The sequence below is a fragment of the Octopus bimaculoides genome, chromosome 14 (assembly GCF_046866305.1).
Source record: "Octopus bimaculoides isolate indiv1 chromosome 14, ASM4686630v1, whole genome shotgun sequence".
In the NCBI taxonomy this organism is placed as follows: domain Eukaryota; kingdom Metazoa; phylum Mollusca; class Cephalopoda; order Octopoda; family Octopodidae; genus Octopus; species Octopus bimaculoides.
The window spans coordinates 26298457-26311852 of record NC_142941.1 but is presented as its reverse complement, the minus strand read 5'-3'; the positions used below and the strand labels follow the sequence as shown (position 1 = coordinate 26311852).

The following is a 13396-nucleotide window of genomic DNA, read 5'->3' as shown; positions in this document are numbered from 1 at the left end:
CAAAAGTTTTTTTTCCTACGCTCACACGTTTTGTTAATGAAACATTTCATGAGGATGTGCAAAGTGTTTTCATCGTATATTTTTTTATGTACATGCATTATGGCACAATGTGTAAGACGGTGCTGTGTCATTGTGGTACGGAGCCAGGTCTTCATATGGTGAAGTGCACTGAATGTTCTTTCGCTTGATGCAACAGATACAGGTGAAGACAAGACAAGCTGCATTAACGCCAACACTTGTGGCATACTAGACCGAAAAATAGCATCAGACACTCTCCATTTTTCAACTATGTCATTAAATGATTTAGGCAAATTTTCCCTTTCCGTCCATAGGCCAGCAAGAAGTTTGATTTGAGATGAAAGTAAGAGCAAATCAAAAGAAGCAGGTAGATGTGCATTTTCAAAGTTAAATAATCCACAATTGACTGCTGACAACAGCAACTCCTCTCGCTCAGAGCATACACGTATTCCCTGTTGCTGGAACCGGCGAGTCAATTCATTTTCGATGACATCTACTATAGAGAAAAATTGCCGACGCCAGTCATCGGTGACAGAAAGAGCAACTTTTTCAGTAGTTGTTGTGTGCCTAAAGCGCAGTGGTGTATTTTTAGATTGCGAAATGTTGGGCATTTTAACCAAGTCAGAAGAGGATACTTCATCGAAATATTTTTTAAAAACCTTCTCACTTCTCATTTTTGAAAGAGAGTTTTTCAACTTTTCAATCAATTTCAAGCAATCACCGGCTGTCGTGCCTGGATGCTGTAAGCTACATGCCACTGGCTTACATACCCCAAATATATCCCCAGCGATTTTAATGCCGAACAAAATGGAAGCTTTGCCAGATTGTTTTAGCAACCCTTTAACAGTAGCCTTTGTTGCTGCTCTTAACGACGAGTCATTAAGAAGGTCAAGCAAAAAATTTTGAATATTCTTATAGTTGTTTTCTGCTCGTTTCAGTGCTGTTGCTCTAATGCACCACCGAGTTGGACACACTGCTTGCAACATGATGACATTCTCACCACTAACATTTGTCCATTGTGCTTTTCTTCTTGGTGACTCTTTTGCAAGAATGGCGCATTGATGAACAAAATTCAGTGCATCAACTACAAAGGTAACCTTAGAACCAACTTCTTGGAGGACAAGGTCCAGAGAGTGGTTTCCACAGTGTATAAAATATGTACCTGGGAACAAATTTTTCAATCCCATTTGTACACCTGAAATGTTTCCATTCATGGTACTTGCACCATCAAATGAAAAACAGCATAACTTTGAGCCAAGTGAAATGTTTAGGCGACAAAAAACATCAAGAAAAATCTTAGTCAGTGTCTCCGAAGAGCAGTCAGGGAGATTATAAAAACCTAGAAAATCCTCATTGACATTCAGGTCTTCAGAAACGTACCGGACAGTGATTGATACTTGTTCCATGCCAGAGCAATTAGTGGTGCCATCACATATAATGCCAATAAATCTGGAATTTTCTACTTTTATTTTGATCTCATGTAAAATGTTATGAGCATATGCCTCTAAAATTTCATTTTGAATTGTATCAGAGAGGAAATTGTTCCGACGCTTAAACCACTGACTTACTTCTGCACTGCATTCTTCAGCAAGTTCCCTTACAAGATTTACGAAGTTTCCCATAAGATTTTGAATTTCTGTTGAATACAACATGGCAGATGATTAAAAAGGGCAGACACAAGAAAGGAAAAATAAATAAAGGATCACGAATAAGGCCACTGAATTGTAACGAAAGAACTCTGGCCGAACAAAAACCTGAAAAACAAATAGTGAACATCAAATAAATAGTGCTTGTGTTTTTATTGGCAAAACCAGCAACATGACCTCCCATCCAATATGCTTCAAAAGATGATAGGCCATACTAGAGCACCGTCTTTTATTTGAAGAAATCAATGCCACGATTTATTCTTTGGAAGCCTCGTATTAATTCTATCGCCTCTTTTTTCGAACCGCCAAGTTACAGGGGCATAATCGCATCAACATTAGTTATCAGGTGATGGTGGGGTGACATACAGACACACAAACACATACATTTGTATGTATATGCGTGCATGTATGTGTGCTTACATATGTACCTACCTACCTCTCTCTCTCTCTCTCTCTCTATATATATATATATATATATATATATATAAACACACACACACACACACACACACACATATATATATATATATATATATATATATATATATATATATATATATATATATACATATACATATGTGATAATATACGGTAAAACCATATAACCGGAGGAGAGCTTACTCTACAAGTAGAGAAGTGGGTAAATATAAATAGACCTCGTAACGATACCAGCTACCAAATGGTTTCACGGCGAATTGGGGCCCCAAGTGACCTTTGTAAAGTCATTGGGGAGAATCCCGAGCCGATTATTGAGGTCTATTTATATTTATATATATATCGTATATTTATAGAGAGGGCAAATTTAGCCATTTCTCCGTAGATTGAAAAAAAGATGAACAACTTTAATCGATTTCCGAACATTATTGGGTTCTCATCAGAGGCGTAGTGGTTCAAACATGAAAAATAGAACTTATGTTGAGTCAGTCTCAATAAATATAGATTTATTGATCGGAGAAAGTTACATAGTGACTGAAGGTTCGAGAGTTTCGTGCAGTGGCACTTATCAAACTAATTAAATCAACGTTTTCTATATAAAACGAAAAAGCAGGACAGTATCGGAAACAGATATGATGCAGATATTATTTTATATATAGGCAGGAAGAGTTTTAATTAATAATATGACAGAATTAAGGCAAGATAAAAAAAATGAAAGTCGTCAATATATAAGGCATTCTGTCTAAACTACGTCTTTAAGATACGATTTGTTAGTAGTAACGCTAAAAGGAAACTATTTCCTAAGGAACTCAAGCAGATAGAGAGGAATAAAGACAAAAGGAAAGTAAAGATTTAATGAAAAGGTGAATCAAGACTAAAGTTGGAGTTGAAAAAAAAGGCATTTACCCAGGCAGTGGTCAAGCTGATAATGGTATGGAATATTGAATGGTCGTTTTGTATTGAAAGAATTTTGAAGGGTTTTATTTTTCGACTGGGGTCAAACGGTCGAATCCATTCAACCATGTTTTAAGTCTTTAGCAACACCAATTACAAAGAACTTGGGAGTGGTATTGAAAGATGGAGAGAAGTATTGGCAGACAGAAACTGGGTGGGAGCTGTCTTCAATAATTCAAGTAATGCTATATATTCAAAATTAACCATACATGCTGGTTTTGTTGTTGTTATTGTTGCTGCTACTGTTGTTATTGTCACTTATTTTTTTGTATTTTGACGCTACTTCCCTTCAGAAGTTAGTGGTCCTAAACTCCCTAGGGAATTTTATGCCAGCTTCATCACTTTTATTTATTTATATATTTATTTTTTTCTTTGTTTTGAAACGAGATCGAACTTAAGCATTTTATACCGATAGATTTTAGACACTTTTTTTCTGTAACTGGTAAGATTATGTAGGGGGTGCAAATTTTGATCTTGCACCCCTTGAAAATTCTAGGGGGTGCGGGTGCATACGCTGCACCCCCTGTTCCCGGGCCCTTGATCTATATGTATACGTCTCTCTCTCTATATATATATACATATATATATATATATATATATATATATATATATATATTCACCATTAAAGTGAAAGTATCTGTCATTACAGTATCGAAATGTAATTGTTTCAGTTAGTGGAATAGTTTCATTTTTAAAGTGTAAGTATTTGACATGAGTGTTTTTGTTTCACTTTTGACACGTAATACTTAAATAGTGGAGGAGATATTATGTTGCTGTGGGCTCGAACTATGCAAGAAGTTAAACTTTTTTTTTGACTAACACACAACCGGGACCCTAAGTAAGGCATGTGTAAAATTTGAATGAAATTGGTTGTGTAGTTCTCGAGTTTTAGGGATTCACACAGACAGACAGACACACATTCTCATTTATATATATATATATATATATATATATCTTTTACTCTTTTACTTGTTTCAGTCTTTTGACTGTGGCCATGCTGGAGCACCGCCTTTAGTCGAGCAAATCGACCCCAGGACTTATTCTTTAGAAGCCTAGTACTTATTCTATCGATCTCTTTTGCCGAACTGCTAGGCTAAGGGGACATAAACACACCAGCATCGGTTGTCAAGCGATGTTGGGGGGACAAATACACACATACAAACATATACACACACATATATATATACATATATACGACGGGCTTCTTTCAGTTTCCGTCTACCAAATCCACTCACAAGGCTTTGGTCGGCCCGAGGCTATAGTAAAAGACACTTGCCCAAGATGCCACGCAGTGGGACTGAACCCGGGACCATGTGGTTGGTAAGCTAGCTACTTACCACACAGCCACTCCTACGCCTATTATATATATATATATATATATATATATATAATTATATCAAGGGAGGGTGAAAACGACCTGTCTCCAGCATGCTTGAAGTGCCAATACCTTAAAAAAACTACCAAAAACATTTACTGCTTGACTTTTCCTATAATATACACGTTGGCTGTCATGAGAGGATTTAAAAATTGACTTTCCTTGGACCTATACATGCAAATATTTGTATGTAGATGTATGAACTTGCTTTGGATGATATGTACAATTATTTTTACTTATATTCCACCCACTGTATATTGTGTTGACGAAAGAAGAAAACTTATTTTTTGCTTTAATCCAGAAATTGGAACCAATTCACAATTAACGTGAGGTCTTTTTAAATTTCTCTCATTAGCCTGCTTTCAGCCATATGTATATTTAGCTCCAGCTAAAAAAACTACCTTCATGCTGACTACTTGATAAAAATCATTAACGTGATTTTTATCCTTATATTCTTTTATGAATTAATAAATATATATATATATTTATGAATTAATATATATAGTTTTTTGAAGGTATTGGCATTTCAAGCATGCTAGAGACAGGTCGTTTTCACCCTATCTCCCTTGATATAATTATATACGTATGTACATTATTATTAATTTAATGTATTAATTGCCTATAAATTTTTATAGCATGCTGACTACTTGATAAAAATCATTAACGTGATTTTTATCCTTATATTCTTTTATGAATTAATAAATATATATATATATTTATGAATTAATATATATAAGATTTTTATCCTTTTTTGAATTTATTAATCAAATATATACACGGAATATATTCAATGCTGAATTTTTAATCCTGTCTCCACACGTGTACCAAAAACAACCCAGAAGTATTCCCGCTTCTTTGATGAAGATATATACAGATAAACTTCATTCCCTTTGCTTTGTCGGATACGTAGAGTGTTCGTTTTTGGTGAGGTGAGAATTCTGTTTATTTATATATGTTTTGAACCATACTATGCTGATGAACGAAATCTAGATTCATTCTAGTAATCGCGAAATCAGTCGATACATAGTTGAGTTATTTAAAAGAAAGTTGGTTTTCTTCTGTTGGTTGTTTTCCTTACATTAGATACTAAATGTGTTTATTTGGGAAGTCCAGTGTGTGGCATTATTCTGTAGTAATGCCCTTATATAAATATAAACGAATAATTATATTCTTGGGAATAGAAATTTCCCTTATGAATTTTTTTACACACTGGCTTCCTGATAAAATTCTTGTAAAAGATTTATAGGAATCTTGCAGGCATGAAGTGGATTCGACCCACTATACCCAAATTTGAATTAACACTGCGTCAGAACTTTTCCCACGGTGGAACAACGGTTTTGATCTGACAGCAGTTAGATATGTCCCAGACGCCTTTAGCTAGGCTGTAGCGGTGTCTCCACCACTTGACTCTTTCTGACCTTTTCTACTCCATCAAATCTAGAATAGAGATAACAAGACCGCCAGCTAAATCCTTTGTTCTCAGTATCCTTCTAGATAGCTATAAAAACAGGAGACCCCAAGCCAAACAGTCAGTGGTCACTTGGCGACAACGGAGTGAAGCAACTCGTGACAACCAGCAGTTAGGGAATGGACATCTACAGATATAGTCACAAGCAGTCAGCCACCTAAAAGACAACACGACTAAAGGGAGAAAGAAGTTTACAACCAGCCAACTATGAAACACAACTTCCCTCGACGCTATAACTATCAGTAGCTCTCATATCTTTACTCGGTAACCTTACCCTGTCTTTTTATCTGTTTACTACTACAAGAATGTGTACACACCTATACAGGCCAAAATTAACTTTCTTTTCCTTGCATGTTTTAAGAACTGCATTATACGATTACACTAACCTACCCGTCGTGGTATGGCAACTATTTAAGTAACGGTAAAAATAAATATTTCTTTAAAACTTCATGAATTGTTCATCTTGTGCATCCTGCAGCACATCGCAACAAACCAACACCTACCGTTACAATTGGTGACCCTTCCGTCTCCAATAACGATACCGTTACAGATTTTTATCCTCTTTTGAATTTATTAATCATATATATCATCATCATCATCGTTTAACGTCCGCTTTCCATGCTAGCATGGGTTGGACGATTTGACTGAGGACTGGTGAAACCGGATGGCAACACCAGGCTCCAATCTAATTTGGCAGAGTTTCTACAGCTGGATGCCCTTCCTAACGCCAACCACTCAGAGAGTGTAGTGGGTGCTTTTATGTGTCACCCGCACGAAAACGGCCACGCTCGAAATGGTGTCTTTTATGTGCCACCCGCACAAGCCAGCCCAGGGGCACTGGCAACGATCTCACTCGAAAATCCTACGGGAGCCAGTCAGGCGGTACTGGCAACGGCCATGCTCAAAATGGTGCATCTCATGTGCCACCCGCACAAGAGCCAGTCCAGGGGCACTGGCAACGATCTTACTTGGCTTGCCGGGTCTTCTCACGCACAGCACATTTCCAAAGGTCTCGGTCAGTAGTCATCGCCTCGGTGAGGTCCAATGTACGAAGGTCTTGCCTCACCACCTCAGCCCAGGTCTTCCTGGGCCTATCTCTTCCACGGGTTCCCTCAACTGTTAGGGTGTGGCACTTTTTCACGCAGCTATCCTCATCCATTCTCACCACATGTCCATACCAGCGCAATCGTCTCTCTTGCACGCCACAACTGATGCTTCTAATGTTCAGCTTTTCTCTCAAGATACTTACACTCTGACGGGTATTCACATTGACATTACACATCCAACGGAGCATACTGGCTTCATTCCTTGCGAGCTTACGTATGTCCTCAGCAGTTACAGCCCATGTTTCACTGCCATGTAGCATGGCTGTTCGTACGCATGCGTCATACAGTCTGCCTTTTACTCTGAGTGAGAGTCCCTTTGTAGCCAGCAGGGGTAAGAGCTCTCTAAACTTTGCCCAAGCTATTCTTATTCTAGCAGCTACACTTTCAGTGCACCCACCCCCACTACTAACTTGGTCGCCCAGATAGCGGAAGCTATCGACTACCTCTAGTTTTTCACCCTGGAATGAGATAGAAGTTGTTTCCTGTTTGTTTACAGTTTTTATTGCACCTGAACATCTGCCACAAACAAAAACTAACTTGCTAGTTAACCTGCCTTTGATGTTGCTGCACCTCTTATGTGTCCATAGCTTGCACCGGGTACATCTTATAGAGTTACTACCTACTCCTTTTCTACATACTGAGCAGGGCCATCTACCTGAAGGGGTTTGTGTTTTATCTACCTTCCTACTTATTAGGATTTTGGTTTTAGCTAGGTTGACTCTAAGGCCCTTCAATTCTAGACCTTGCTTCCACACCTGAAACTTCTCCTCTAGTTCTGATAGTGACTCCGCAATTAGGGCAAGGTCATCAGCATAGAGGAGCTCCCAGGGACAACCTGTCTTGAACTCCTCTGTGATTGCCTGGAGGACTATGATAAATAAGAGGGGGCTGAGGACGGAACCTTGGTGGACCCCTACCTCTACCCGGAATTCATTGCTGTACTCATTTCCAACACTCACCTTACTGGCAGCATCTCTGTACATGGCTCGCACAGCTCTCACTAACCATTCTTCTATCCCAAGTTTCCTCATTGACCACCAGATAAGGGATCGGGGGACCCTGTCAAAGGCTTTCTCCTTGTCAACGAAAGCCAGGTACAGAGGTTTATCCTTAGCTAGGTATTTCTCCTGCAGCTGTCTCACTAGAAATAAGGCATCAGTAGTGCTGTTACCTGGCACGAACCCAAACTGCATCTCATCTAAATTGATTCGCTCCCTAATTAGTTGGGCTATGACCCTCTCTGTAACTTTCATAACCTGATCTAACAGCTTGATGCCTCTGTAATTATTTGTATCTAAAGCGTCACCTTTACCTTTGTAGCAGTTGACTATGATGCTGCTACACCAGTCATTGGGTATGACTCCTTCATGTATCACCTGGTTCGTAATACGGGTGACTAGGCTATAGCCAACACTGCCAGATATTTTGAGCATCTCTGCAGTGATTCCTGATGGGCCGGGGGCTTTCCCGGTCTTCATACTCTTAATTGCTTTATCTACCCTGGTACTATCAACTCGGATAGCTGGTCCCTCTATTGGGTCGACATACGGCAGGCTCTCTTCCTCCCATTCATTCTCTTTATTAAGCAATCTGTATATATATATATATATATATATATATATATATATATAGAGAGAGAGAGAGAGAGAGAGAGAGAGAAATTAAGAAATGGAGTTAAATACAGGTGTTATTCAAATCTTTATACTTCTGACATATGTTTCGAAGAAAACATTGGTATTATCCCTGAGGGAATAAAATGATATAAAACAATGTAATCATCTTATCAGGGAAAAAACAGAAACAAAACACATCAATAAGCCATTTTAACCGATCATGAGGTTGTGAGTTCGATTCCCAGACTGGGCTGCATGTTGTGTTCTTGAGCAAGACACTTTATTTCACACTGCTCCAGTTCACACAGCTGTAGAAATGAGTTGCGACGTCACTGGTGCCAAGCTGTATTGGCCTTTGCCTTTCCCTTGGATAACATTGGTGGCGTGGAGAGAGGAGGCTGGTATGCATGGGCGACTGCTAGTCTTCCATAAACAACCTTGCCCAGACTTGTGCCTTGGTGAGTAACTTTCTAGGTGCAATCCCATGGCCAGTCATGACCGAAGGGGTCATCCTCCTCATACTTCTACATACATATACATACTTTTACACATGCACATGTGTGCGCACACACACAAAGCACTCCCTCACATACACAGCCCTACATATAGTTATATAAAATATAGAGATATAAACCAAATAACATTATATAAAGAAATGATATAAGAAATCATAGATGGAGAGCCTGGAAGTCATACACTGGACTATTAGATATTTCACCATTTATAGAATATAAATGTTTTAAACAACTACAAGAATGTGTAACCAGGAGGCTGATGACACAATGTAACATATCACTCAACCAATACTTAAAGCCTTAAATAATGTACATAACTACGTTTGAGAGTATGGATAAATAAAAGCCAGGAAGTATTATTCTAAGTGAATTAGGTAACTGGTTTAAAATATGAAAATGTGTTTCTAATATAATGCGAGCATTTCACCCTAATTTCATTATACTTATTAAGAATATTACCTGGACATTTAAATATTTCCCATAATTCAGCACAGCAAAAGGTGAACCCACACCTATCATCTTTTACTATACTCCAGGTAATTTGGAATTTAATTTTTTTTTGTCTTTTAATTACTAAATTTTTTTCCATGAGTGATCTAACCTTAGACTTATTATGATTGTTGAAAGGATGAGAATGGTTATATAATCTCTGCTTGAATCTGCAAGAAATAGAACCAATGTAGGTAAAAGTGCTCATGTTAGTTATTACGTCACATCTATACATAAAACTTTTAGTTAGGCATGAATTATTTAGAGAACATAGAAATTTGTTTTTACAATTACATAAATTAGGAGATTTATGGCCAATAGTACTTCTAGTGTTATTCAAAGACCATAGAGAGTGACTATTATTGTTAGATTCAACAGATTTGTACAAATTATCTGAGGTTACATAAGAGACAATGGGGTTATCATTACCAGAATTAGCACTACTATTAAAATGGTGGAAGTTACTATGATCATTAATAGTTACATTTGCACTAGAATCGATACCGTTTGGCTGCACCATCATCAGAATTTGCTATTCCTGATATTACTACTGCTATAAGGGTGGTTAGTACTGTTACATACAGAGCTAAAATATTTAGATGCAGAAGAAGTTGAGACAATATCATGACTGGTAATAGTGGCTACTTGAATGCTACAATCAACACTATTAAAATGGCAAATAACACGATTGGTATTTCTGTCATTGCAGTCAGTGTTTGGGTTACAATTATAATCATTATTGTGTCGCTAGCACCACCACCATCATTCTTCTTCTTCTTATTATTATTCAGTAGTTTTATTTTTATAGCGTGCTTTCACTTCACTACTGAGCGCAGCTCTGTGTGCCTTGGGTATGTGCTGTGGTTTGCTGTGATGCTCTTATGGTTACTGTATTGAAAGTGCTTTGCGTAAGATGTGTGCAGTGCCCAGTAGTACAATTTTCTGTATGTTATATATACTTGTAAGTCCTGGTGTTTTTGTTATGTATTTGTCTGAATATTTTTTAATCATACCTAATGTGCCCACTATGATAGGAATTGTTTCTGTTTTTAGATTCCACATTCGAATTACCTTTATTTCCAATTTTGAAAGTTTCTCCATTTCTTTTAGGGAAACGGTGTCATCTGCTGGTATTGATACATCAATTAGAAAGCATTTTTTTTCTTCATGATCTCTGACAACTATATCTGACCTATTGGCCTTAATTTCTCTATCTGTGTGTATTGGCGTATCCCAGAGTATGGTTGCTTTCTCATTTTCTGTGACCTTTTCTGGCGTGTGCTTATACCATCTTTTTTCTGTTATTCCAGTGTTTGTAGGTCCCAACTCTGTCGTGTCTGTGAACATATTCCTTCTTAGCCAGGACTGGGCAGTCAGAGATAATATGATTTAGTGTTTCTTGTCCATCTCCACATATTCTGCAGTTACTTGTTATGCTTCTTTCCATTATATGTTTTTGGTAATTTCTGGTGGGGAGGCTTTGGTCTTGTTTTGGATATTATTTATCCACAAGGTTTGTTTGGGTGGTGGAACTCCTGTTTGGATGGGTTTAAGGGAGTATCCTGCTTCTTTTGTGGCTGCAGTGGTTGCTGCATATATTATGTCATTTAGCTCAGTGATATTGCCAATTGTTTCTGTGGCTATTAGTTCCGTGACAGCCAGGTTTATGCTATTTATTATTGATGTTGTCTTATTGTCTATTTTGATTTTTGGGAGGTATAATCTGTGGTCCATTCTGAGATCTGTGGATTTCAGTTCTTTGATTATTCTCATTTTTATAGTTGTCTGTGGTGTTCTGGATTGGTGCTTTTTGTACATTATTATACATCTCTACGGTCTGGGTTTGTTGTTTTTTGTTTACTTCGTTTTTGTTGGAAATGTTACGTTTGTCTTCGTGTTTTACTATCTCAGTGTTTATATTATTTGTCATTGTCGTGTGGCTACTATCTACATTTTCCTGATGTATTTTTCCTTTTAATTGTTCTATTTCTATTTCTGATATTTTTTTTTGCTTTGAGAATATATCTTCGTATGCTAGCTAGTTTATTAGGGTTCATTGCTGTATCCAAGTTTTTATTTGGGTTATTTTTCTTCCATATTTTATATGTATATGTTGTTGAGTTTTCGTTCTTTAAGTAGAGCACTGCTGTAAAATAAGCGTGTAGGATTGAAATATATTCCTCACGTGTCCATTTATGCCGTTTTGGTTTTATTTGCGGGACATGAGGGACAACGTCCGGCCCCTTATTTTGATGGTCATCATTTTCGTAGGGTACCGGTCCGTTCATTTCTGTTATCAAATTGTGTAGTTTTTCGTACTTTTTGTGCAACAAGTTTAAAGTACGCACTTTCCAATTGTTATTCTTGGGTGGAATAATACCGGTATTATTTAATTTATTTGTAATTTTTTTCTTCTTCTTCTTCTTATTATTGGTAACCTTCCAGTTTAGGCATGTAAAAAAAAGTAAATAAAAATACAAGGGAAATAACTTAACGTCTTACTAGTATTATCCGTACTCTCCTCACCCCACCCGTTCGCAAGCGCGCATTTTTTCTTCATATTCCTTCACAGCAAGTTGTTTTACATCTATTACACTAATTTTTGAAAAATTTTTGGGCTCGGGTCAAACGCTTTAGTTTGACCGCATTTTTTTCCTTCATATTCGTTCCCAGCAAGTTGTTTTACACCTATTAGACTAATTTTTTTAAATTTTTGTCACCGGGTCAAACGCTTTAGTTTGACCGGAGGTGGGGGGTTCCACCTCGACTGCGGAGATACCGAATCTGCTAAAAAAAATCAAAAAAATCTTCATTTTAAAATATTAACCCCCACCCACAACTTTTCCCGGATCTTTGGGGTTTGACGGGCAACATTTTTTATGTAGTGTTTTTGGTACCAAAACACTTTCAAACTTCGTATACTTGTATATTTTGTGGTATAGAACAGATAAAAAATTTTCTATTCGAAGTTAATTCACGTTAAAAATTGTCTTATTTCGATAATCTCTACTAATCACTGACATCTATTCAGTTGAAAACAGTTAGCGCTGTAACGGTGTATATCGTATTAATCCCCGTTAGTTCTGACATTTCCGATTAACTAGACTGTTAACCCTAACCCTAACACTAACCCTAACTCTAGAATCCGAACTCTAAAATTGTTACACACACAGATACGCACAGCGTAATTTATTATATAAACAATATATGCGTATGAATTACGATTAAACCGGATGAAATATGTTACAGGGAATAACATTTTTATGACCGGCAGGCAGTAACTCTATTCAGCTGAATAGACGTCAGTGATTGGTTGAAATTACAGAAATACGACAACTTTAACATGAAATAACTTGCGATGTACAAAATTTTGTTAAGAAGGTTAAGAGAAGAAGTTGTTTTATATGACACATTCTATCAGTGTCCCAAGTTTGAAAGTGTTTCGTTAAGAAAACAAATGTTGCCCGTCAAACACCAAAAGCCCCTTTTCCCTTTTGTAGAAATTTTTTTCGGCGAAATACGAAGAAAAATACGGAGATTATGATTTTGGATAACAATTTTGTAAAATTTCAATTAAAAAAATAATAATAATACACCCCCCGCAAAAAAAAGGCGAAATACGTAGAAAAATAGGGAGATTCTGAAAAAAAAAAAAGCATCTGTAAAATTTCGATTAAAAAAAAAATGATAATAAACCCCCTCCCCTCCGTCTTGTGACAAGAAGTGAAATTAAAGTGTTTTCTCGGCTAATGTTTCACGCATGCAAAATAGCAGACG

The 13396-nt window shown here is 37.2% G+C and overlaps 1 protein-coding gene across 4 annotated transcripts in view; it reads left to right on the top strand.

Annotated features, from left to right (window-relative positions):
* Positions 1 to 5217: 5217 nt before the first annotated feature.
* LOC106879926 (exocyst complex component 4) overlaps positions 5218 to 13396 on the top strand; it is a 321255-nt gene continuing 313076 nt past the window's right edge. For all 4 annotated transcript variants that reach the window (XR_016244259.1, XR_016244258.1, XM_089362568.1 and 1 more), the window contains exon 1: positions 5218 to 5357. The gene's annotated coding sequence lies outside the window, so the exon portion shown is untranslated. The remainder of the gene's footprint in view (positions 5358 to 13396) is intronic.